Genomic DNA, 23,037 nt, shown 5'->3' with positions numbered 1-23,037 from the left:
TATTTATCCTGACTCTGTCAAAATGACAGTCAACATCATCTGATATTCTGAAATATTCCAAACCTTGTGGCACTTTTGAAAAGGGTAGCAGTCACCACAAGTCCTGAGGCATTACTCCTCAGGAGGTGTCTAATTTGTATGGTGATAAGGAAAGCTGTTTCACCATTATTTTTTATACATGACCACTTGGGAAACTAATCTTGATTCTGTGAAAAAGTCACCTGGGGGACAAATACCATAGAGACCTGTTTTACAGTCAGGGGTCACCACAAAACCTGGAGTGTCATAGGGTAGTCCAAGAATAAAGGGCCACCGCCTTCTGGGTTTAATTGTCCCAGGACCTGGCCCTGGTTTGTTGGTATAATGATGGTCAACTTGTAAAAGTAAACAAGGTGTAGGGATACTGATTGCTGGCTCCCAAGTTCCTCCATAATGGCTATAAGCCTTCCAATATACCAGTTTACCAGGTATTGTAAAACTACAATATGTTTTGCTCCTCAGGCTTCTCCTGTGTCTGGTGAAGGAGCAGAAAATAAGTGCATGAATGACTCCATAGGCGTCCCCATGGAGATGTGAAAGACAGACTGAATCTTAAGAGTAGAGAGTACTGATAAGCATACATCCATATTTGTATACACTTTAACTATTGAGAGTGGCTCACTAAAACTGAGATACGATGCCCAGCCAAAAGAATATGTTGGGTGGATATACAAACAGTGTTGCCAACATGAGATTGAGGAAACTTTCTATCCTTTCTTGTCTGCCTATTACTTATATCTATATATAGCTAAAACAACATTAGTTTGTAGTGTGTTTAGCATATGAGGTAAAATAGCACGATGTTCGTCAACAGTTGGATGTTTGGTAGTCTATGGAGTAAAAATTACAGTATATACTGATGACAATTGTATTCAGTAAAGAACAGAAAATCCAGTAGAGGTATTCATGAAATTATTATTATAAAGACTCCCCCAACTAAAGATGTTGTACCCACTGTTTCTGGTGCTCTACAAAATTTCAGAAGAATTTTTCCAGTTCCTGAATATACCTCTCTTTTTGTCTAGGGTGATAAGTGATGGACAAACCTAAAGGGATTTTGGATCACATATCATACAGGATAGCAGACCATGAAGTCAGGCTGTGTTGCAAGGATGTCTCCACAAGTGCTGGTACCTAGGATAGTCCTCATGGGGGAATATTAAAATTAATTTTTGTGAAACTATTCAAGCACTGATATCTTAGTAAAGCCTTTATGATTAGGCAGAAACATGACTATCCCTATAGCGATGGTACCCCAAGGAGAGGTTGGTGAAGATAAGGGTCATAACAACCCTGCAGGTTTTGTGGTATCAAAGTTGGAATGAACAGACTTGTCACAAGAATTCACACGTTCCTAACAGTATTTTTGGTGTTTACCTCCTATATGTATGGTACAATATATCATATGTTTTTTTCATACCTGCATGACTGGCCAAAGGTGAGTCATGGCTCAAAGACAAAGCCTGCTGCTGTGAAGGCTGGATGGGAAGATAGGAAAGACTTTCACGAAAAGTAGACTATTATTCTGGTGCCTTTATTTGTGTTGGTAAAAAAAAAAATACGCTTGGTGCTCAAACACTACAGATACTTTGAATTGGAATTTTAATCACAAGAACTGTGGAAACAGTGATTGGGTTGAGTTTTTTCAATTGATATTACCAAACTCTGGTGTTTTCTAGTGAATACAATCGAGGAAATTGTGCTTTAGGTACAGTTTTAGCTGTGGAAGTCATTTTGCATGAGGAAATGTGATGAGATTCACACAAGCTACAAATCCCTAGATTTCCCTCTTTGGAACACGCAGACAGCTCATCTCATCAGCCAAAACAGAGTAGTATACCAAAATCATCAATTGAGCCACAAACAGAAGCAGAGCACTTTGCAAGACGATTAAACATTGCCTGATCCACCTATCCCACTCTCCATAAGCATCCAAGGCCATCAATGAAGCCAAGAACAGAAGCAGGACACTTTTCAAGACAATCAAGCATTGTCTGCCCCACCTATCCCACACTCCACAGACAAGTACGATGCGATCAACCTCTTCTTCAGTGAAAAATTTAAGATCTGACAGCACAGTGACAACACCAAGCCTGGTTCTCCTCTTACACCCACACCTTCTTAAAGAATACCACAGTTGCCTTCAAAGCCCTGTCTCTCACAAATCTCATTGACATACTTGCCTAGATATCTCTGGTTCCCAAAAGATCCTTATCACCGTTTGAGTCAACCCGGGGTTCCCTGTTGTCCCCTGTCATCTTAAATCTCTTTTTGGAGCCCCTACTCATAGACAACAGCGTCACGGTTCACTAATATACCAACGATACCCAACTGTACCTGAAAGTGTCCTCTGCTCCAAACATCCAGGCCTAGATCTACTAAAGCTATACACCAGTTTTGTGTTGCTTTTGTAAGTTGGGATTTACTATTCAATACAAATTGGGATTTTCGTTGGATAGTTTCCCAAAATACCACAGTGTTGAACTAAGCGCTGCTTTCTATTACTTTGCATCAAGGGGACATTGTATAGGTGCTACATGGGCATTCTCATGCAATCACCCATGGATTTTGATGCAAATCTCTACCTACAAACATTCGTAGACAGGAGTTTGTTTAAAAACCTTAGGTTTTTTCAAGACAGATGCAACAGGAAGAAATGTTTTCATTTCTATTCATTTTTCCAACTTTGTATGTGTGTTGCACTATACAGCACACATACAAAGCAGGAAAAGTAGTAAAGGATAGTTTGTTTTTGTATTGGAAATGTCCCCTGCCAGTACAAAAACTATTCCTTACAGAATGCACACACCCTTGCTCTATGGCTCAAGGGTGTGTAAGATGGCGCATGACAGTCAAAAATGTGCCAGCAATGCGGGAGAGAAAATATATGCCATATCTTAGTAGATATGGTGCATTTTGATCTCTCTCACACTTGGATGCAAACCAGCCTGCAACTTTGGTGCTGGCTGCTATGCATCAAATAATAGTAAATCTGGGCATCAATGTATCAAACAGTGCCTGCATCTAATGATAATCTGTATGTACAGAGCCCACCAAATGCTCAACCAAAAGAAGACAGAATTCCTATTGTTTGACAAAAACAACAAGCAAGAAATAGTACAAACCTGGCCCAATGACATGAACCTTGACAGCTTTGAATCCCAACTTTCACTGATTACTACATGAATGAGCAATTTGCCAAAACCCAAAGATAGCTTGATACCAGTTCTCCTATCTAAAAATGATGAAACTATTTCTTCCAGCAAGAGACTTCAGAACTGCTGTTTACACCCTCATTATTACACATCCGTTTTTTTGGCAACTCCCTGTTCCATGGCCACCAACCTCCTTACTGGCTCCCCTTAGGGGCTTTTTCCATGCCCCAGTCCATCTTATCCTGGGCTGGAACCAATATGATTACCACCCCTTCATGATGGACTTCACTTAGCTGCCCTTGCCCGTCTACACCATCTTCAAAACCATGTGCATCATTTACAATGCCATCTTGATCAGCATCGCACCCCACCTCTTGTGGCTCTCAGCTCACATACAACTAGACTGGCATCAAACTCAAGACTAAGAAGTACCTGTAGTTATAAGGACTGCCCCAATGATGCTGCAATATAGGAAAGAGTTTAAAAAACACTACATTGCAATGTAGTAACAATGCAATAACCAGATATCTCTCCTATCACTCAATAACTATGACTGCCTTGGATCCAGTACAGCACTCTATTACCTTTTTGGCTAGGCTTGCTTGCACTATAAAAATACCACATGCATACTTACACAATCAAGTGGCATTAGGTTATTGAATAGTTTTGAATGGTATCAGATCTGTGGTATAAAAAATGCATAGCTTTTCTTTATATCCAATTTTGATTGATTGTATTATTTATTGTAAAGCGATACATTTCTGTTACACAATAAAAATCATGGTAAATCATGGTTTGGTTATTGTTTATGTGTAATGCACGATTTTGTTCGCCTACAATATCTATATGTTTTACAACTGGAAGAATATGGAGAATGTAAATGAAGGTACAGATTTTGCCAATTTATCTTTTTGCAAATTGCTGACTGTAAGAAATTGGGTTACCGGTTGAAGGGGGTGAAACCCTACTCAAGAAGAAACCACTGTCACACACAGTCACACGCAGCCCCTAAATTAACTTGTGTTCAACCCTCTGGTAGCTTGGCTCATAGCAGTCAGGCTGAACTTAGAGGCCCTGTGTAAAGTATTTATGCCACAATTCAAACAGTAATAAAGTGAAACAAAACAGAAGAAAGATCCCACACCAATTTATAAAAATAGAGTAAGTTTTAATAAATAATTTAAGACCAAATGACAAAAATTCGATCATTAGAACCAGAGATATGCAATTTTAAAGAATTAGTTGAAAGTAGTGCCAATAAGCAGAAAGTGCCAACTGTGGATAACTGGTTGTGCTAGACTGGGACTAACTCACAAGTTCAGGCCGACCACGATGGAGCGTAGGCTTGCTATAGGGACTCAATTAGGTCCACTGAACAAGAGTACCTTGAATCCTGGTTGCAAGGAGTTGCAGAGTCCCGTTTCAAGGATGCTTCATGTAGCCGAAGTGCTGTGAGGTCTTGGTAGGTGATGCATCATGCAGCATTGGTTCCAAGGAGCTGCGAGACTGCGATTCAAAGTCCTGCATCGAGGATGCGTCGCACATCAACTGGACTTGCTTTGAGGAGTCCTTCTTCATCGTCGAGGTCACTATTGCCAAGAGTCTAGCGATGCAAGGGGCTGCATTGGTGATGCGTTGCGCAGTTGCAGTTTCAATGAGATTGAGGGTGGTGAGTGCAATGAGAAGTCCTTGTGCCGAGAAAGTGCATGCAGCAGGTTCTTCTCGGTAGTTGTGCCTTGCAGCAGAGGAGATGCGTTGGTTCTGCTGGGTCCACTGAAGGGCTGGTAGAGCGCCTTCAGGCCCACTTCCAAGGGTCCAGGATGGGGGGTGGCACCACTTTGCAGGGTAGGACTAACAGATTATATCACAAATACAAGCGGGGGGGCCAAGGAGCTATTCAAGGTCCAGTGTCCATGCTCCCAAAGTCTACATTCAATTTCACAAAGGGACACTGTTCCTATGGCAGGATGCAAAAATGTCACCCATGCTCGAGGGTGCAAATAGTCACCCGTGCGACAAGAAAAAAAGGGGTGAAGAAGTAAAAAAGAAGAAGAAGAAAAGGAACAAAAGACATCCTAGGTAAAAGTGACCCAATAGTCAAGTGGAACAACCATTGGTGTTTCCTCTGTTGCCCTCACACACCCCAAGAGGTGTCATGCTTCATCATCGGGCAGTTGCTCCTCGTGGGGCCGGCGCTGCAATTCCCCACGGGTCCCCCGAAGGGTCTCTTTGTCGGAGATCTTTTAAAGAACTGCCGGATGGTGCATGTGGGTGTGTGGGGTATGGGTCTAAAGAAGGGTAAAAAAAGGGTGCGTGCAAGGTGATATGAAAATATATTAAATAAAGGGTAAACTTGAATCGAATGTATAAATTGTATACCCTTTGCAGATCAACTGCTGCATAAAATCTTGTCCAAGAGGCACACTATGCCCAGGTGTCAAAAGGTCATAGGTCAACATGTTTCGCGCCTGTGTCGCCATAAGGGTCGTTGGCGCTTCTTCAGGACCAGAACTAAAATGAATAAAGTGCACGTGAAAAAAGTTGTTACTAAACCCTTAAGATCAAACAGGGCAGGGCAGTAACCTGTATACCTAAAATGTGGCTACAGCTGCATGATGAAACAACGCTCCTGATGAAAACCTAGGAAACAGGAAGAACATAAATGACAAATAAGAACATCAGTAACAACTTGATGACTTATAGTGTGCCACATCTGTGTGCGCGTCAATTATATCAGACAATAGGCAAACACGGGCTCAGGAGACACATATACATCCGGTTGGGCCTGACACAGTGCGATACTTGTAGACATCCCGTGTCAGTTAGTTGTAGTATTATTGTTAGCACTCGTAACCCTCCATTTGTCCTAGATATCAAATGTGCAAAAAGGTGTCACAGCAACTAATGAATTACTACAGATATTGCACAGCCCTGTATCGGTACCAAAAGGTGGTAAATTCTCACATGCGCTTACCCCGCTGTTTCGTGAAGGAACCTCCACTGGCAGAAGCCAGAGACGCCCGCACATTACCGGACTGGAAGAGCAAGAATAATGCACATAAAATGAAAAAATTATTATTGAGGGAGAAGGAAACGTGGCACACACTATAACGTGCCAGTAGCTCGCTAGGTTCCAGGCTCTGCCATCCAAATCTACTTACAGGATTCGCCGGGGTGCTACCTCCTCTACACCTACCCCCTCCGTGCGTCTGCCAGGAAGTTACGAATGTGATTGCAAGACGCGGTTCTTATGAAGTAAGGGGAGGAGTGGGCGGAAACCCTTTCCGGGTTGTCCTCGCAAGTTCACCTGAGGCGCACATGCGCGTAGATAGAAATACACAGCGCATGCGCACCAGTGTGAATGCGCATAATCTGAGTTGTCAGCGGCAAATTAAAGGGAATAGTCCTTAAATAGGCAGCGGTGATGAACAAGTGATCCCTCTAGATAATATGCCGTAGATACATAACCAGATTTAATCGCGCTGAATGTCCTATCACATGGACATAGGTCACAACTAGTTTATGCCGGGACTGGCCCCGTGCTGAATGGAGTAAGCATACGGTCAGTGTTGCTGGTGCCCGTTCCTGTAAATTCAACTAACCCAAGTTCTATAAAATAAAATAAAAAACAAAAAACAGGAGGGAGGCTAGACAGGTGTCTCAAGGATATGAACCCTAACACACCCTCCAAATTACTGCCTGTGCAATATCATGTGTAAACAAATGTTTTTAGAAAAAGGTATCTTGTCGCACGGGTGACTATTTGCACCCTCGAGCATAGGACTAACAGATGGCAGAGTCCATGTGCTGGGTTCAAGGTTGTTGGAAGCCTGTTATGTCCCTTAGGCTTCTGATCAGGCGGCCAGGCAACAAACCCTTGGAGTCACTGTAGGTTCCTGGGCTCAGAGTTGCAGGTCCAGTCCTTCTCGCCCAGGCAAGAGGTCAGCAGAACAGCAGGTCAGCACAGCAGGGCAGTAGTCTGGCAGAGTGGCAGTCCCTTTAGCAGCACAGTGGTCCTTGTTCCTGGCAGAGTCCCCAGCTCCAGAGTGTCCTGAATAGTTGGTGTCTCTGAGGTAGAATATATGTATTTATACCTAGTGCCCACTTTGAAGTTGAAGAAGCGTCCAGAGGATTCCACCCCCCAAAGGTGCTTGGAATCTCCTGCCTCCCTGTCTAGGCCCCAGATATTCCGGGGTCATAATAGACTAGTGCCAAACCCCTTTGTGATTGTGCTCAGGCAGGCCTTTCTGATGTGCAAGTGTCGTATGTGACAGCTCCTCCCCCTTGTTAACTCATTGTGGCCCATCCTGCCAATACCTGAATTCTCTTATTCTCACTGTCTGGGAGCAGTACACAAAGCCCAACTACAAACTACAGGTAGTCATGTGACCCAGGATATAGGCAGAAAACACCAAAATGGTTGGGAGAAGAAAATGTAATCTTTCTAAAAGTGACATTTTCAGAATTTTGATTAAAAATCTGACTTCACCATTACAGAGGGCTTTTAGTTGCAATTCTTTAAACACCAAACTTGACCTATCTACGGGCTCCCAACAGGGCCGGCTTTAGGGCAGTGCGACTGGTGCGGCCACACTGGGCGCTGCCCTGTGGAGGGGGACACTGTGACCTCAGGGGGGTGCTGAGTTTAGCAATATCTTATGATAGGAGAGATGAGGGGAACTTTTGCAGGTGGTAGTGAGAGAAACCGAGGAGGCAGTTATGTGACGTGGAGGCACCAAATGTGTTTGTCGCACTGGGTGCCACCAGTGCTAAACCAGGCCCTGACTCACAATTAAAAGTTATAGCTTAGTAAATGTAAACATGAAATCCCAATGTTGTCCTAGGGGCGAGGCGGACCTTACAGTAGTGAATAACAAGTTTAGGAGTTTTTCACGACCAGGATATTTTAAAACTTAAAAGTACATGTCCTACTTTTTAAACACAATGCACCCTGCCTTCTCGGGCTGTTTGGTGCCTACAACAGGGGTGACTCATATGTATTATAAAGGAAGGTTTGGACCTGGCAAAAGGTTTATTTTGCTAGGTCGAAATGGCAGTTTAAAACTCCACACACAGGGTGCAATGGCAGGCCTGGGGTATATTTAGGAGGGCTACTTGGGAAATACAATCAGTGCAATATTCCCACCAGTAGCATTTAATTTACAGGACCTGGCTATATATGGTAGTAATTTACTAGGGACTTACAAGTAAATTAAATAAGCCAATTCGACAATGTTTTAAGAAGAGAGCACAAGCACTTTAGCTCCAGTTAGCTGTGGCAAAGTAAGCAGAATCCTACGGCCAGCAAAAATGAGTTCAGCAAAAAAAATAGGAGGGGCGAAGGCAAAAAGCTTAGGGGAAGACCACCTTAAGGCTGACACTGACATTTTTTTGTGAACTTAATGATTAGCTTTTTGGGGGAAATTGTCACCAATTTACATAATCAACCTCTTTATAATTTCAAATTGCAGTTTTTAGAAATATATAATTTCCAGGTTTGCCCATGTGTTTCACTCTTATTTTTCCTACAAAATGCAATCAAATCTAAACTACACAAATAAGCAATCTTGACTCGTTCCAAAATTGATGTGAAAACTTGTTTTCCTATTTTCTCTCTGCCTGTAAGGCAAAGGGATTCCTAGCAGTACAAATCTCTTATAGTTGCACTTTGTAGAAGAAACACAAAATATAACCCCTCAATGGAAGGTCACAAATTCAATATATCTTTATCATCTGTAATGTGTGGTGAAAAGAGATGCACATTTGACCTGGATATCATTTGTGAAAATTGCTATGAACCCTTTAGCATGAAGTGTCCCAAATGTTGCATTCAAGGGGAAAACACGTAGCAGCCAAGTTAATCCTTCCCTCCAAGATGCTCTGAAACATGGTTTTATTTGTGCTGGGGCAAATGTTATTCTGTTAGAGTGCCATCGTGCTTCGATTCCAATTACTGGGTTGTGGTATTTCACAAATGGTTTGATTTTCTTACGTTTTTTTTGCCAAAATTTCGCCTGTGGGAGACTGATGCGAGAAGAAATTCCATTACTGGAAGTGAGAAACTGCTGTAGGCCGCCAGCAACGTTTACAGTGTGTACTTACAAACTGCAGTACTAACATAAGATACATTGAGCAGGTATCTTATGTGACTACTGTACAAGATGGCAAACCTCGAATACAATTTTCCCAAGGATACCCTGCCAAACTTAATTTACCTGTCACTCAGAATTTGGGGCAAAACTATATTTATTTTGTGTGGGGAAAAAAAATCACAATCTCGTCCATTTCAGTTTATTTTTTTAACAACAGATTTTATTGATTTTCTGCAGTACCAGATGGGCCAAGTCCGATAAGAAACATACAGTCGTAGGGCATATTGTAAAAACTCTAGGCACTGCACATTTTTCTCCCAGAAGGTCTGCAAAACATCAGACCGACAACCAACCCCCACCCCTCTCCCTCAACAACGCACCATACATACCATCAACAGCATAGCACATACACATCACACAAGATTCAGTCCACAGTTATATGAGCCCCTCACATTAAACTGGTAAGTCATTTACCACCAGCCGATCAAGGGGATCTTGAGTCATGGGTTGCATCAGTAAAGACAAATCAATCCCCCTATATTCTGCCCACCTGGCCCAAATCTTCCCATGCTTTTGCGGGCACCCTCTTGCCTGAAACACTGCTACCTCCGCAGACATACACCTATCCATGGCCTTCTTCCAATTCGCTACACAGGGTAGGGATGTAGCCTTCCAGTGCTGCGCAATGTCACGCTTTGCCAGTGTAAGGCCCAAGAACAGAAGGTGTCTTTTATATCTGCTCCCCCCTATGTCTTCTGTGCTGTGAAGGAGTGTCAGTCGAGGGTCTGCAGGAATGTCCCATGCTAATACCCACCCCATGCAAGACAGGACACCTGACCAGAAGTGTTGCAATGCCTCACAGCTCCATACCGTGTGAAGAAACGACCCCTCATCCGAATCACAACAGAGACAGATGGGTGACTGAATAGCTCCCATCTTCCAGAAGCGGAGGCGTGTATAATAAACCCTGTGGAGATATTTAAATTGGATCGCCTATATCTAGTGGAGACCGCGGAGTACCTAGGACTAGCCAGCGCCTCCGACCAATCGTCATCTGTCAGAGCGGGCAATTCTGCCTCCCATGCCGCTCGGGTCCGGTGTATAGTGGTTTTTGCATGTCTAGTAAGCGTTTGGTAGATTTGCTGGATTGTGTGGGCCACCAGGTCGCCCATCAGTAACCGGCCCTCCAGCAGATGAAACTCGGGTAAGGATTTGAGATGTCCTATCAGGGGGGACAGGGCATGACGGAGCTGTAAATATCTATGGAACTGTGATTTATGAAGGTCGATGTCTGCCTGCAACCTCTGGAAGGACGTAAGCGTGGATCCCCGCATAATATCTCCGAGAGTGGATATCCCAATATCGTCCTTCTTCAAAAATCCCTCCAGTGACGAGACGGGCCGGAGATGAGATCCCTGCCAGAGGGGAGTAGCCCCGGACAGCTTACCCCACCAACCCATAGATCGGACCACCCACCTCCATATCTGAATAACTGTCCGGCAGGCCGAAGGAAACGCCTCCATTGATGAGTTACTGTACAAGTGATGGAGCAGCGGGGTATCTGCCATGAAGAGCCTCTCCACGGCATAAGCCAGGTCCATTTGAGAGCCATACCACCATTCATTAATTACCAGTAACTGCAAGGCCCAGTAGTACACCTGTATATCAGTCGCTGCAATCCCACCACAGTATGGGGACTGGGTACATGTTGCGAGCACCACCCGGGCCGCGCCCCCTTGCCAAAGAAACCTGTTCAGGAGTGCATTCATTTGGAGGAACCACAACGGGGGGATAGAGTACGTATAATTTTGTAACCGATACAGTACACGTGTTAAAGTCACCATTTTGAAAATGACAGACCTACCATAGAGCGATAGGGGCAGATGGGACCCCACCGTCGTCTCCTCATGGACCGCAGGGAGCAGCGGGGCTCCATTGCGCAACCAAGCCTCGTTAAGACACCATGTGATATAGACCCCGAGGTATTTAAAGCCCGCTTCAGCAATAATCAGTTGCGAGGCACAAGCCTGGCTTCTCTGTTCATGGCAGATCGGGAATAGGATAGATTGAGATGGATTGACGCATAACCCGGAGGACTCTTCAAAAATACTCAGGATTTGGAGCACGCGGGGCCTGGAGGCCCGACGATCTGATATGAAGAACAGGGTGTCGTCGGCATACAGTGCAATCCTGTCGGAGCACTCCGGCGACCAATCCAGTCCCCGGAAGACTGAGTCCAGGCACACACACATGGCTAATGCCTCGATCGCCAGGGCGAATAACAGCGGGGAGAGGGGACACCCCTACCTAGTTACCCTGCGGATGGGAAAAGGGGCTGAACAATGTCCGGCCGCACGAACCAATGCCGTATGGTCCGTATATATTAATTTCACGTAGGCCCGAAAGCGTGGTCCCAGGTTGACGGCCTCCAGAAGTTGAAAAAGATAAGTCCAGCTCAACGAATCGAACGCCTTATCTATGTCCACCAGCAGGACCGCCGCGGGGTGACCCAGTCGGTGGGCTTCGGCCACTGCGTTATGAGCCCGTCTGATGTTGTGTCTGGTGGAGCGTTGTGGCATGAAGCCAGACTGATCTGGATGCACCAGATCCTTAATCCACATTCGAAGGCGGTCTGCAAGAACCTTCCCTAGCAATTTAGGCTCAAAATTCAATAATGAGATGGGGCAATACGAGTCCGGGTCTTCAGGGGGATGGCCTGGCTTGAGGAAAACTACAATTTTGGCGTGACGCCAGTCCGGGGGCAGATTGCACTGCTCGGAGGCCACTTGTAGCGCCCTAAGCAGACACGGTCCAAGAGTCCCCATGTGAGGGTACAGGAAGTCGCCCGGGATCCCGCTTGGCCCCGGTGCGCGTCCCGGATGGGTATTTGATAATGCTGCCTGAAGCTCGTCGAGGGATATGGGTGCATCTAGGGCGTCACGCTGTTTGTCCGAGAGGCAACAGGGAGGGATATCTGTGAAAAAATCATCAATAGGGGATTCAGCAATGACCTCACGTTTCTCATACAGTGCCTCGTAAAAGTCGGCAAAGGCCTGAACCACAGCCTCGGGGGAGGAGCACATGTCTCTGTTTGAGGACTTAGTATGGGGACCTGCTTCGGGGACGCTCTGGCCTGGCAGAGTCTATGGAGCATCAGGCTGGATTTATCACCCCATTGATATATCCTATATTGGGTCGCCAACCAGACCTCTTTAGCACTATCTGTGTGCAGCTGATGGAGCTGCTGCTGCACATGCAGCATATTGCGACGGGCACAGGAGTCTGAGTTCTCCACCATTTGAGATTGCAGATGGACTGAACGATCCTCCAGGTCCCGTATCTGTGCCAGCTGGCGCTGCTTCTCCCCTGTATGATAACTGATGTCTGCCCCTCTAATCGTAGGCTTAAGAGCCTCCTAGAGAATGATCGGGTATGGGGAAGTTACGGCATTGAAGCAAAGAAACTCAGCGATCGCCCGAAGGAGCATCTCCTGGTACTCAGCACCCCGGAGTAGCCATGGGGACATACACCACCGATATGGGGCTCGACGCGTCAGCAGGCGCAGCCTGAGTTGAACCGGCGAATGATCCGAAAGACCCCGAGGCAGGATAGACGTGGCAGACACTCTCTGTACATAGCTGTGCAGAAGGAATACATAGTCAAGACGTGAAAGGAGGGGTGTACAGATGATGCATATGTGAACCTGGCTTCTGAGGGGTGAAAGTCCCGCCAAGAGTCTGCTCAGCCAAGTGTGTGTGCCAGGGTGTGCAATATGGATCTAGCAGGGGGGCACCTCCGGCGGCCTAGCTCGCCACCTATCTAACGTCATTCCAGTCTCCACCCAGTATCGTCAGGCCACCCGGGACATCTCCCCAGAGTTGCGTCAATTTGTCTATGAATGTCTGGCTGAGCGGAGGAGGGGCGTGGACACTCCCAATTGTGATCTGTTTTCCGGCTATATTGCCAGAGATAACCGTATAACGGCCTCCAGGGTCAATTTCAGTTTTAATGGTTTTATTTACAATGCTACCCATCTTTGAATTATTCAATGAAAACTTATACTTACAGGTAACCTTTGCAGTTTGGTCCAAGCTGTTTCTCATAGTACTCTGGGTTTACTAGAGAGTACGGTCACATCATCAGAACCAAACTATCCAAGGTATTTACCATAAACGACTACTGCAAAGATAACTTATTTTCAACTTAGATTAGAGGACTGTTGAAGATTAAAAAGAAACCGGGAAATAATTAAGAAAATCAGAAAGTTATGAACACGGTGCACAGTTATTGGTTTCTGAGACCTGTTCATTCTTGACATGAGTGCATAATGGTTGCTATACTTGTTGTATACATTAAACCATTATCATGTTGGTTTCTACTTAATTTGTGCTGTACTGATTGAACTTTCCTTTGATAGCAGAGTCACAGGGCAGTGGCTACTGTGTAGGGCTTGAATGATTGTGTATAATATATGTTTTTACTAATGTCCCTGTGTGGAATGCTTTGGGGTCCAGCCCCTCTAACTCTCTCTCTCTTTGCACAAAAAACATGCAATCAGTGCTCAAAATAGGAATCTGATTTTATGTGTTTGGAAATTCACCAAACATGTCTGCAGCTGTTTTGTTTGGAGAGGGCAGTTGTTAGGTTCATGAAGAAGAATGCAAAAAGTGATGGATGGAATGTCTTAATTATTCTCAGCCACTGGTAATTACTAGGGGCCACATTCCAGTCCATTGCTTTTTCCCACAATACCACCTCAAATTAGACACAACCATATGCAAATCAGTCTTGGTCCTGCTCCAATGTAAACAGTCTACTAAAACAGCAAAGTTAGGTCCTGTTTGAACCAGAATACAAGCAGCCCAAAACTGTTTTTGGCCTACGGAGCCTCTTGAGTCAGGTGCGGCTTAGTTCCTGTGGTACAGTGACCAAGACATCCAGCCTGATCATACTGTTTGCACTTAGGGCATCACAATGAAGAATACAAAAAAGTGAAGAATGGAATGCTTGAATTATTCTCTGCTACTGGTAATTACAAGCAACCGCATCCTAGTCTATTGTTTTTTTGACCACCATGACAGTTCAAATTGGACCCAGCCATATGCAAATCAGTCTTGGGCCTGCCCAAATATGAACAGTCCAGCTGGAACTGCTATGCTAGGTCCTCTCTGAACCCGAACACAAGCAACTCAAGAACAGTCATTTGTTGATTGACAGTGCTACTTGTCTTGCTGTGCTTCTTCAGACGTAGAAGAACAGACAACCCTTGCATGTGCCAAGGCTGTATATTATATTTGTTTCATAATGGAGCTGGACACAAGGCTTCTGTGTCTTCTCCACTCTGCTTTGCACAAGAAAACGTATATATTTAGTCTTCTCGCTGGGTACTGTTAGTTTGTATTCTGAGGGATCTTGTTTGTCCTTGTTCTCATTGGTGCTGTGTGCAGGGATAATGTGTCTCATACCACCAACCATGCCTCAGGAGCAGGAAGAAGGACTATATTATTAGTTGGCCAGTTGAAGAGCACTATAAGTAACGCAACCTGTACATTCTCCTTGCTGCTGCATAAGTAACACATACATTTGTCACTTGTCCAAGTGTGGCGATGGCTTGTTTAGGCCTGGGCCTACGTACCTTTACTATACTATTTTGTTGTGCTCTTCCTGCACGTCCCCACCCCATCTCCCCCAGTTTTGTTGGGGTCATCTCTCCCATAGTGTGTGAAAAATTGAAGAGGGTGCCCATGCTCATCTGGATGTAGAGTTGGCTTGTCTGGGACTCTGGTGTCAGTGCATCTCCCACCCTGTAAAAAGGAAAATGTGAAACCTGTTTTTGCCTGAGAGCTGCTCGGGGTATCTACTGGGTCTATGTCCATATTGGCAATGAAGAGAGAACATGTTACACTTTGTGTTAAGAAATATTTGAGCGACGCTTTGAGATGCAATGTGGCGGTCGCTGCAGAATTGATTTTAAAAGTCACTAAAACTGATGCAATGTTGCGGTCGCTGCTGAATTTATTTTAAAAGTCACTAAAACTGAATGCATTAGCACTGTTTGATCTTTGTTTGCGCTGTTATTTTTAAAAAGCACTAATTGAAGGATTATCTAGCGCTGAAACAAACACCTTACCGTATTCGCTGGCCCGACTCACCTCCTGGTGTACACGCCACTGCTGGGCGCCAATCAGGGAAGTGGGGGGAGGAGCCAAGGCTGACCACGGCTACTAATGCCGGTAGCAGCAAGGAAGCGCAAGCCCGTCTGCGCCCGTCCGCGGCCGACAGGGGCTAGGGGCTACTCACAATGCCCAATGCATCACTTACACCTCAGACGAGCTAAAAACAATCCACTGTACTGCGTTCACAATTCACCATTGCACGTTAGATCGACTCTGTAGGATTGGAATAAGGGACACGAGATCTGCCTTTGTGGAATTCAAACATCCCACAGACACTGGTATATCCACTAAACCCCAGGCAACACAGATGGAAAAATCCCTCTCTGTTATCTATCTTAATACCCGTTCATTACCAAAACATCAACTAGATATCTATAACTTGCTGATCTCGGAACAGCCAGACATTCTTCTCTTAACCGAAACTTGGTTAACACAAAACTCGGCTCCCGATATTTTAGCAGCTCTGCCAAATGACTTTTACATTATCCAAGCCAATCGCCCACAGGGAAAAAAGGGAGGAGGAGTAGCAGCCATCATACACCAAGACCTCAAATTCACTACATTCGCTTATCTAGATATACCGCAAACGGACAATCTAGTTTTGAAATTAGAGTCCTCGCTCACCTCTCTAGCTATGGTGCTACTTTACAGACCACCCCTGAACATGCCCCAATTTCCTAAACTCTTAAGCGAACAAATGACTCAGTTGGTAACTAATCATGCAAAAGTACTGATGGCTGGGGATTTCAACTACTGGGCAAATGACCCAGCAGAGGGACCACATTCAGCGGAACTCACGGATTTACTTGTTGGACTGAACCTAAAACAGCACATTTCCTCTGCTACACATGTCAAAGGGCATACGCTCGATCAGGTCTGGACAAATAACCTATCCTTAACAAATGTAGAAGCTATACCCTGCATCTGGTCTGATCATTATCTTATTAAATTTGCTATAAATATTTCCACCGCCACTAAAATGATGCCACCAAATCCTGAAGCACGCAGGAGTTGGAGGACCATTGACAAAGATCTTTTCTTGGAGTCATTGGTCAACACCGTCCCCGCGGACCAACTCTCCATTGAGCTTAGCGAGAATGCCCTTACAAACTGGCTGCTGACAGCCAGTAATAAACATGCTCCTCTAAAAAAAAAACCTACACACTCGTCGACATGAGGCCCATAAATGGTTTTCTACCGAACTAAAGAACTTAAAACTTGCCTTGCGGCAAGCAGAAAGGAAATGGAGAAATAAATATCTATCTGACGACAAATCTGCGTATTTAACCATACGAGGATTGTACAAAAAAGCAATACTGGCCTCCAAAGCAGAATATTTCTCCTTCAAAATCATTAACTCCACTAATCGATCTAAAGAAATCTTCTCAATCGTTAATGAACTCTCCAACCCTGAGAGAACAACGATTAAACCCATTCCTTCCCAATCCATATGTGACTCTTTAAATAATTTCTTTGTTGAAAAAATTAAAACCATCAAATCGAATATCCCTCATTGTCCAAGTCCTGCATACCCCAAAAAACCGGCGAACCCTGACAAGTTGGAACAATTCCCTATAATAACTCAGGAAAATTTCAACGACCTATTGGCTAAAGTCAAGTCTGGGTCCCCAAGGGACCATTGTCCCCCCTGGATTTTAAAGGAAGTATTTACCACCTGTCCTGGACCAGCCATGGCCCTTCTAAATAAATCAATAGTACGGGGAACAACCTTTACAACGCAACTGTTACAACGCACTACACTTACAACGCATTTTTTACAACGCAAAATCCATTACAACGCACTACATTTACAACGCATGACACTACAACGCATTTTTAAAAACTACCTTTACGGGGGAGGAGCCTAGCGCGCAACCAAGATGGCCGCGTAGGTGCGAGGCTCCCGAGGACCTCCGCAACCTCCTACGTTTATCCTGTCTTTATCCTGCCTCGGTTGAGGGGACTGTGTCGGTGAGCCTGAGCCGAGGTGGTACCCGTTCTCCGTTCTCGAATCGGACTTTGGGTACCGGAGTGAGCACCGATTGAAGTTTGCGGCCTACTTCTCGCCGGACCCCGGATTTGCGCTGGGGGGTGACCCAGTGGCAAAGTGAACAACAACGGCGGGCTGGGCCTGGCGAGTCGCGTACCCCGCACTTTCGCTTTCACTTTCGCACCCCCTTGCCGTCTCTGCAAGTGAGATCGCGGAGCTCTTTGTGTTGGTGTGGCCTCGCGGGGAGACCCTGCCTGCCTGCCGGCTGTGACCCACCCCACCAACCTGGGGTGGCCCCCCGGAGCTCGTGGCCTTGACTGCCTGCCCTCTACGGCGTAGCTGGTGCGGGTGTGTGACCCGTGGCGATGGCCACGAAACAAGACGGAGATCGGTCGAAGACCAAGTCGACCCGGCGTGGCGCCGTACATCAGGCCAACATCATGGACCGCTATACCCTCCAGAAGGGATCTCCCGGCGGACCGCACAAGTCCTCTGAGGGCCCCCCTGATGCCCCGGATTTGCCCACGGATCTGACTCTGCAAGACGTCACGGGCGCCATTGGTGAGATGAAGGCCTCGGTGGGCCAGCGGTTCGACACCTTGGCGCATAAGATCGATGCGGTCCTCGTGGATGTCGGCCTGGTGAGGGCTGATCTCTCCAAGACCAACGACCGGGTTGATTCTTTGGCCCGAACCACGTCAGGCCTCACGACTGAGGTGGCGGCCCTCCAAACGGAGGTGCACCGACTTCGTCAGGCGAGTGCGCTTATGGATCGGCGCCTGGAGGATTCTGAGAGTCGGGCCCGGAGGAATAATATCCGCATCATCGGAGTACCCGAGGGACGGGAGGAGGCGGCGGCGGATCTTTTTGTAGAGGACCTGATCGCTACCCATCTCCAGCCTCGGGGACTGAGTAAATTCTTTGCCGTGGAGAGGGCCCACAGAGTTCCCGGGGGAAGGCCGAAGGTCGGAGCCCCTCCGCGGCCTCTCATTGCCCGGATTTTTAACTTTTGGGACAGGGACGCGATCTTGCAAGCCTCCAGACTGCAAGGACCGATTAAGCTGGAAAATATGGAGGTGAACTTTTATCCCGATTTTACCCAAACGGTCCAGAAGCAGAGACTGAGTTTCCTGGATGTCAAGCGCCGTCTCCGGGACATGAACTTAAAATACGCCATGCTCTTCCCGGCCAAGCTGCGGGTAGAGGTGGATGGTCGCACGCACTTTTTTGATCGTCCCGAAGCGGCCGGGGACTGGCTGGACACTCTGCCTGGGGGTAGTGATCGAGATGGTGGGGGGGGCGGCGGGAGGAGACGGCCCACAGGATCGGGACTGAGGGGTTGATATTGGGCCTCACTCTGGACGACTATGATGCCACTTTCGACCAAGCTTCTGTCTTTGTTCTTTCCCCTCCCTTGGAGGTTGTGTGGGGTCTAGAAGGGGTACTCTTTCCTCCTCTAGGGGGTTTAGCTAGTTTCATTATATAGGGGCGACAGGCACACTGCAAGTTGGGGGGGCTGTCTGGGCTCATACAGGGGTGCAGGGAGGGGGGAGTTTTGTTGGGGTGGGTGGTTTGGGGTGGGGTGTTGTTCGTCTATACCACAAGGCTAAAGTATCGTTGTGTTATTTCTAAAGTGCTCTCTGGGGGACGAGTGATGGCTTCTGTTTATGATGGGGGGTAGGGGACTGAGTCTGTTGTCCTGGAATGTTAATGGATTGGGGGACAGGATAAAACGAGGTGTGGTCCTGCAGTTCTTGAAGCGAATTTCGCCCGATATAGTTTTTTTGCAGGAGACACACCTCATTGGCAACTCCTTTTGTGCTCTGAATCGACGGGGCTACCGCCTTGTGGCCCATTCGGGCTTCACGTCTGGTTCAAGGGGTGTGGGCATTATGGTTAAGAACTCGCTCCCGTTGGAGATTGATGAAGTGCTCCATGACGACAGGGGACGTTACACGGTTTTGGTGGGTAGAATGGAGGGCAGAGTGGTCGTTTTTGTGTCTGTTTATGTCCCGCCGGGGCTGCAGACGACCACCTTTGCAGATCTGGGGCGCCTCCTCCTTGGCCTTCCGGAGGGGATTCTAGTGGTGGGGGGGGATTTTAATGCTGTGGTTTCCGGAACTGTGGATAGTCACCCCCCTAGGGATCTCCCCTGTGCCCAGGCGTGGTTGTCTGGCCTCTTGGATACCTTGGGGCTGGTGGATTGTTGGCGTTTGAAACATCCCACGCAGCTACAGTACACCTTCCATTCAGGGGCTCATGGTAGTCTCTCACGGCTAGATTATGTCCTGGTTCCGGCGGCGCATGTGGGAAGGATAGGGGAGGTGCGCCATTTGGCACGGGGTATTTCGGACCACTCCCCGCTCTTGTTACACTTTGATATTCTTCCGAGGGGAGAGGGTAGGGTGGTCCCGATTAATCCCTGGTACCTGCGTGACCCCACCATTCGCGCAGAGCTGGTTAAATCCCTTAAGCGCTACTTTGACGAGAATGTGGGGTCTGTGTCATCGGCGGTCTCACTGTGGGAGGCGTTCAATACGGTACTCCGGGGAGAGGCCTTGTCCCTTATTTCCCATTCCCGGAGGCGCGAGCGGGAGGAGGTGACCCGTGTTGAGGCTGAGATAACCGAGTTGGAGGGTGCTCTAGAATGTGGGGTGACGGATGACAAATTACATGTTCTCCGACTCAAGCAAGCGGCCTATAAGGCCCTCATCACGGAGGCGGCCAGGGGCCTCAGTAGAGAGCAACAGGGGAGACTGTATGATGTGGGTGATAAGGCTGGTAAATTGATTGCGTGGCTGGACAAAAAGGAGAGAGCGAGTCGAGTTGTCCCGTTGATTGAGAAACAGAATGGTGTGTGTGTCACTGAACCAGAAGAAATTGTCTCCTGCTTTGCAGACTATTTCCGTGGGGTGTATTCCCCGGTGTCCTCCCGCTCTGAAGAGGATTCCCATGCCCTGCTCAGGGATATCGCGCTGCCTTCCCTTTCGGAGGAGGACAGAGTGTCGTTGGACGCCGCTCCAACTTCCGAAGAAATTGCCCTCGCCATACGTTCGGTCGCTTCCGGCAAGGCCATGGGTCCTAATGGTCTTCCCATCGAGTTGTATAAACTGCGACCGGATACGCTGGCGCCGCATCTCCGTGCTATGGTCCTCGCGGCCCACTCGGCGGGTTCCCTCCCGCTAGACCAGCGTCTAGCTACTATCGTGGTTATCCATAAGGAAGGGAGGCCACGGGACCGGGTCGCATCCTATCGGCCTATTTCGCTATTGAATGCGGAGCCCAAAATCCTCGCCAAGGTGTTGGCCAATCGGCTGGTCGGCGTAGTGTGTGACTTGATTCCCCAGGATCAGTCCGGCTTTATCCCTCATCGCAATACAGCGCTTAACCTGCGGCGTTTGCATGGGGTGCTCGCACGTGTCCCGTTCATACGAGAGCCGGACATTTTGGCGTCCTTGGACGCCACTATGGCGTTTGACACGCTTGAATGGCCTTATATTTGGGCGACGCTCGCGAAGTTTGGGTTTGGCCCAGGATTCATCAGTTGGGTAAAATTGTTGTACTCTGGCCCGCTGGCGCAGGTGGTTGTGAACGGTAGAGTGTCGGCTCCGTTCGAGCTGGGCAGGGGCACGCGGCAGGGCTGCCCGTTATCGCCGCTCCTTTTCGCGCTCGCCTTGGAGCCCCTGGCGGAGTGGCTGCGGTGGGAACCTTTTATTCGTGGTCTCCGCTGGACCCCCGAGTATGAGGACCGCGTATCTCTATACACTGACGATATTCTCCTGTACCTGGCTTCCCCACGTAAATCACTGATAGTACTGGTTGATGTATTGCATTCATTTGGTCTTAACTCCGGCCTTGTCATCAACTGGGCTAAATCGTGCGTCTATGTTCTCTCTGGGGAGGATCCTATCCTTCCGCGGGGCTGTCCTATCCAGATCGCCCCGCGGGGATTTCGGTACCTGGGTGTCTTCATTACCCTGGACGCGGAGGCCCGATATGGTCAGAACTTGCTTCCCCCCTCCAGCGCCTGAAGGAGGATGTCGCACGTTGGAGGCGCTTGCCGCTCTCGCCGCTCGGCCGGGCGGCATTGTTTAAGATGATGTCGCTGCCGCGTTTCCTGTACGCTCTGCAGAACACAATGGACGTCGTCCCGGCACGCTACTTTCGCGAGGTGGAGAGTTTGCAGCGCCGACTGTTCTGGGAAGGTAGACCGCGTATCGCCCTGGCGAAGCTGACTCTCCCGTGGTATGACGGGGGGATTGCCCTCCCGGATATCAAACGGTATTATTGGGCCTCCCAGCTGGCAGCGATTAATCACGGCCTGTACGGGCCCGCTCTAAACCCGGCCTTTGAAATGGATAAGATGTTACTGCCGGGTGGTGATTATAACCGAGCGCTTTACTCCAGCTCGCTTGACGCACGTCTGACGGGCCCCACGCGTGTCATGGTACGAGTGTGGCACACGGCTAATGTGGCGATGGGGTGGAAAGATCGTTTGACCCGGGCGGCGCCACTATACGCATCTGAGCAGTTGGGCTCCCTGTGGACCTCGGAGGGCTTTGAGAAGTGGGACATGATAGGCATCAGTAGGGTGGGTGATCTCTGGACGAGGGGGGGATTCAAAATGTTTGAGATGCTACAGACAGAATTCCAGTTGCAGGACAGGGAGTACTTTCGGTATATGCAGATCCGTCATTCCCGGACGTTGCCTCCATCCCGGAGTATTCCCCTCTGGAGGATAGAGTGCTAGATGGACATGTACCGGACAGCACGATTTCATTAATCTATAAAAAACTTATCAATGACCGCTCGGGAATGCTGACTAACCTTCGTGAGGCATGGCTGGCCGATGGATTGGAGCTGGATGACGAGGACTGGGTATCTGCGGTGGCCTCCCCGAAAGAGGTGGCCATACCGGCCCGCCTTCGCTTCGTCCAGCTCAAGATACTCCATAGGGTCTATGTTACGGGGCCAAGGCTACTGCGTATGGGCTATGCTGTGGACGGGTTGTGTAAGCGTGGGTGTGGTTCGTTGGGGACCTTTTTCCATATTTTGTGGGAATGCCCGGAGGTGGAGCGATTCTGGCGTGGTGTGCATGAGGTCCTGCGGGTGGTTACGCGTGTGTCGCTGCTACCCGAAGCGAGGAGATGCCTACTGAATGTGTGGGAGCCAACCGACTACTCGGTGCCGCAGACGCGGTGGGTGACTCTGGGATATATGGTGGCCAAACGCGACATTGCTCAACTGTGGGGTTCCCAGAGGTCGCCGACTGTCTCGGCATGGAAGGATAACATGGATTGGTGCATGTTTCGGGAAAATGTGGTGTATGTTGCGAGAGGTAAGCCTGGGACATGGGTGAACGTATGGGGCCCCTGGAACGCCTACCGCGGGGGAATCTGTACCCCGCCGTTATTGCCCGATCCGTCACCGGCCCCGTCCCCTTAGCCAGCTTATCTCCCCGGTTCCGGGCACTGAGTCCACCTAATCCCCGTCTTGACCTTTCCCCCCCTTGATACTCCTATGGATTGGTAGGGTCCCCCCTCTAGGGGAGCGCATGCTGCTGTTTCCGATTGTGGGTTGCCTTG

This window comes from Triturus cristatus, chromosome 2_1 (genome assembly GCF_964204655.1).
Source record: "Triturus cristatus chromosome 2_1, aTriCri1.1, whole genome shotgun sequence".
NCBI lineage: Eukaryota > Metazoa > Chordata > Amphibia > Caudata > Salamandridae > Triturus > Triturus cristatus.
This window is presented reverse-complemented; position numbering follows the sequence as displayed.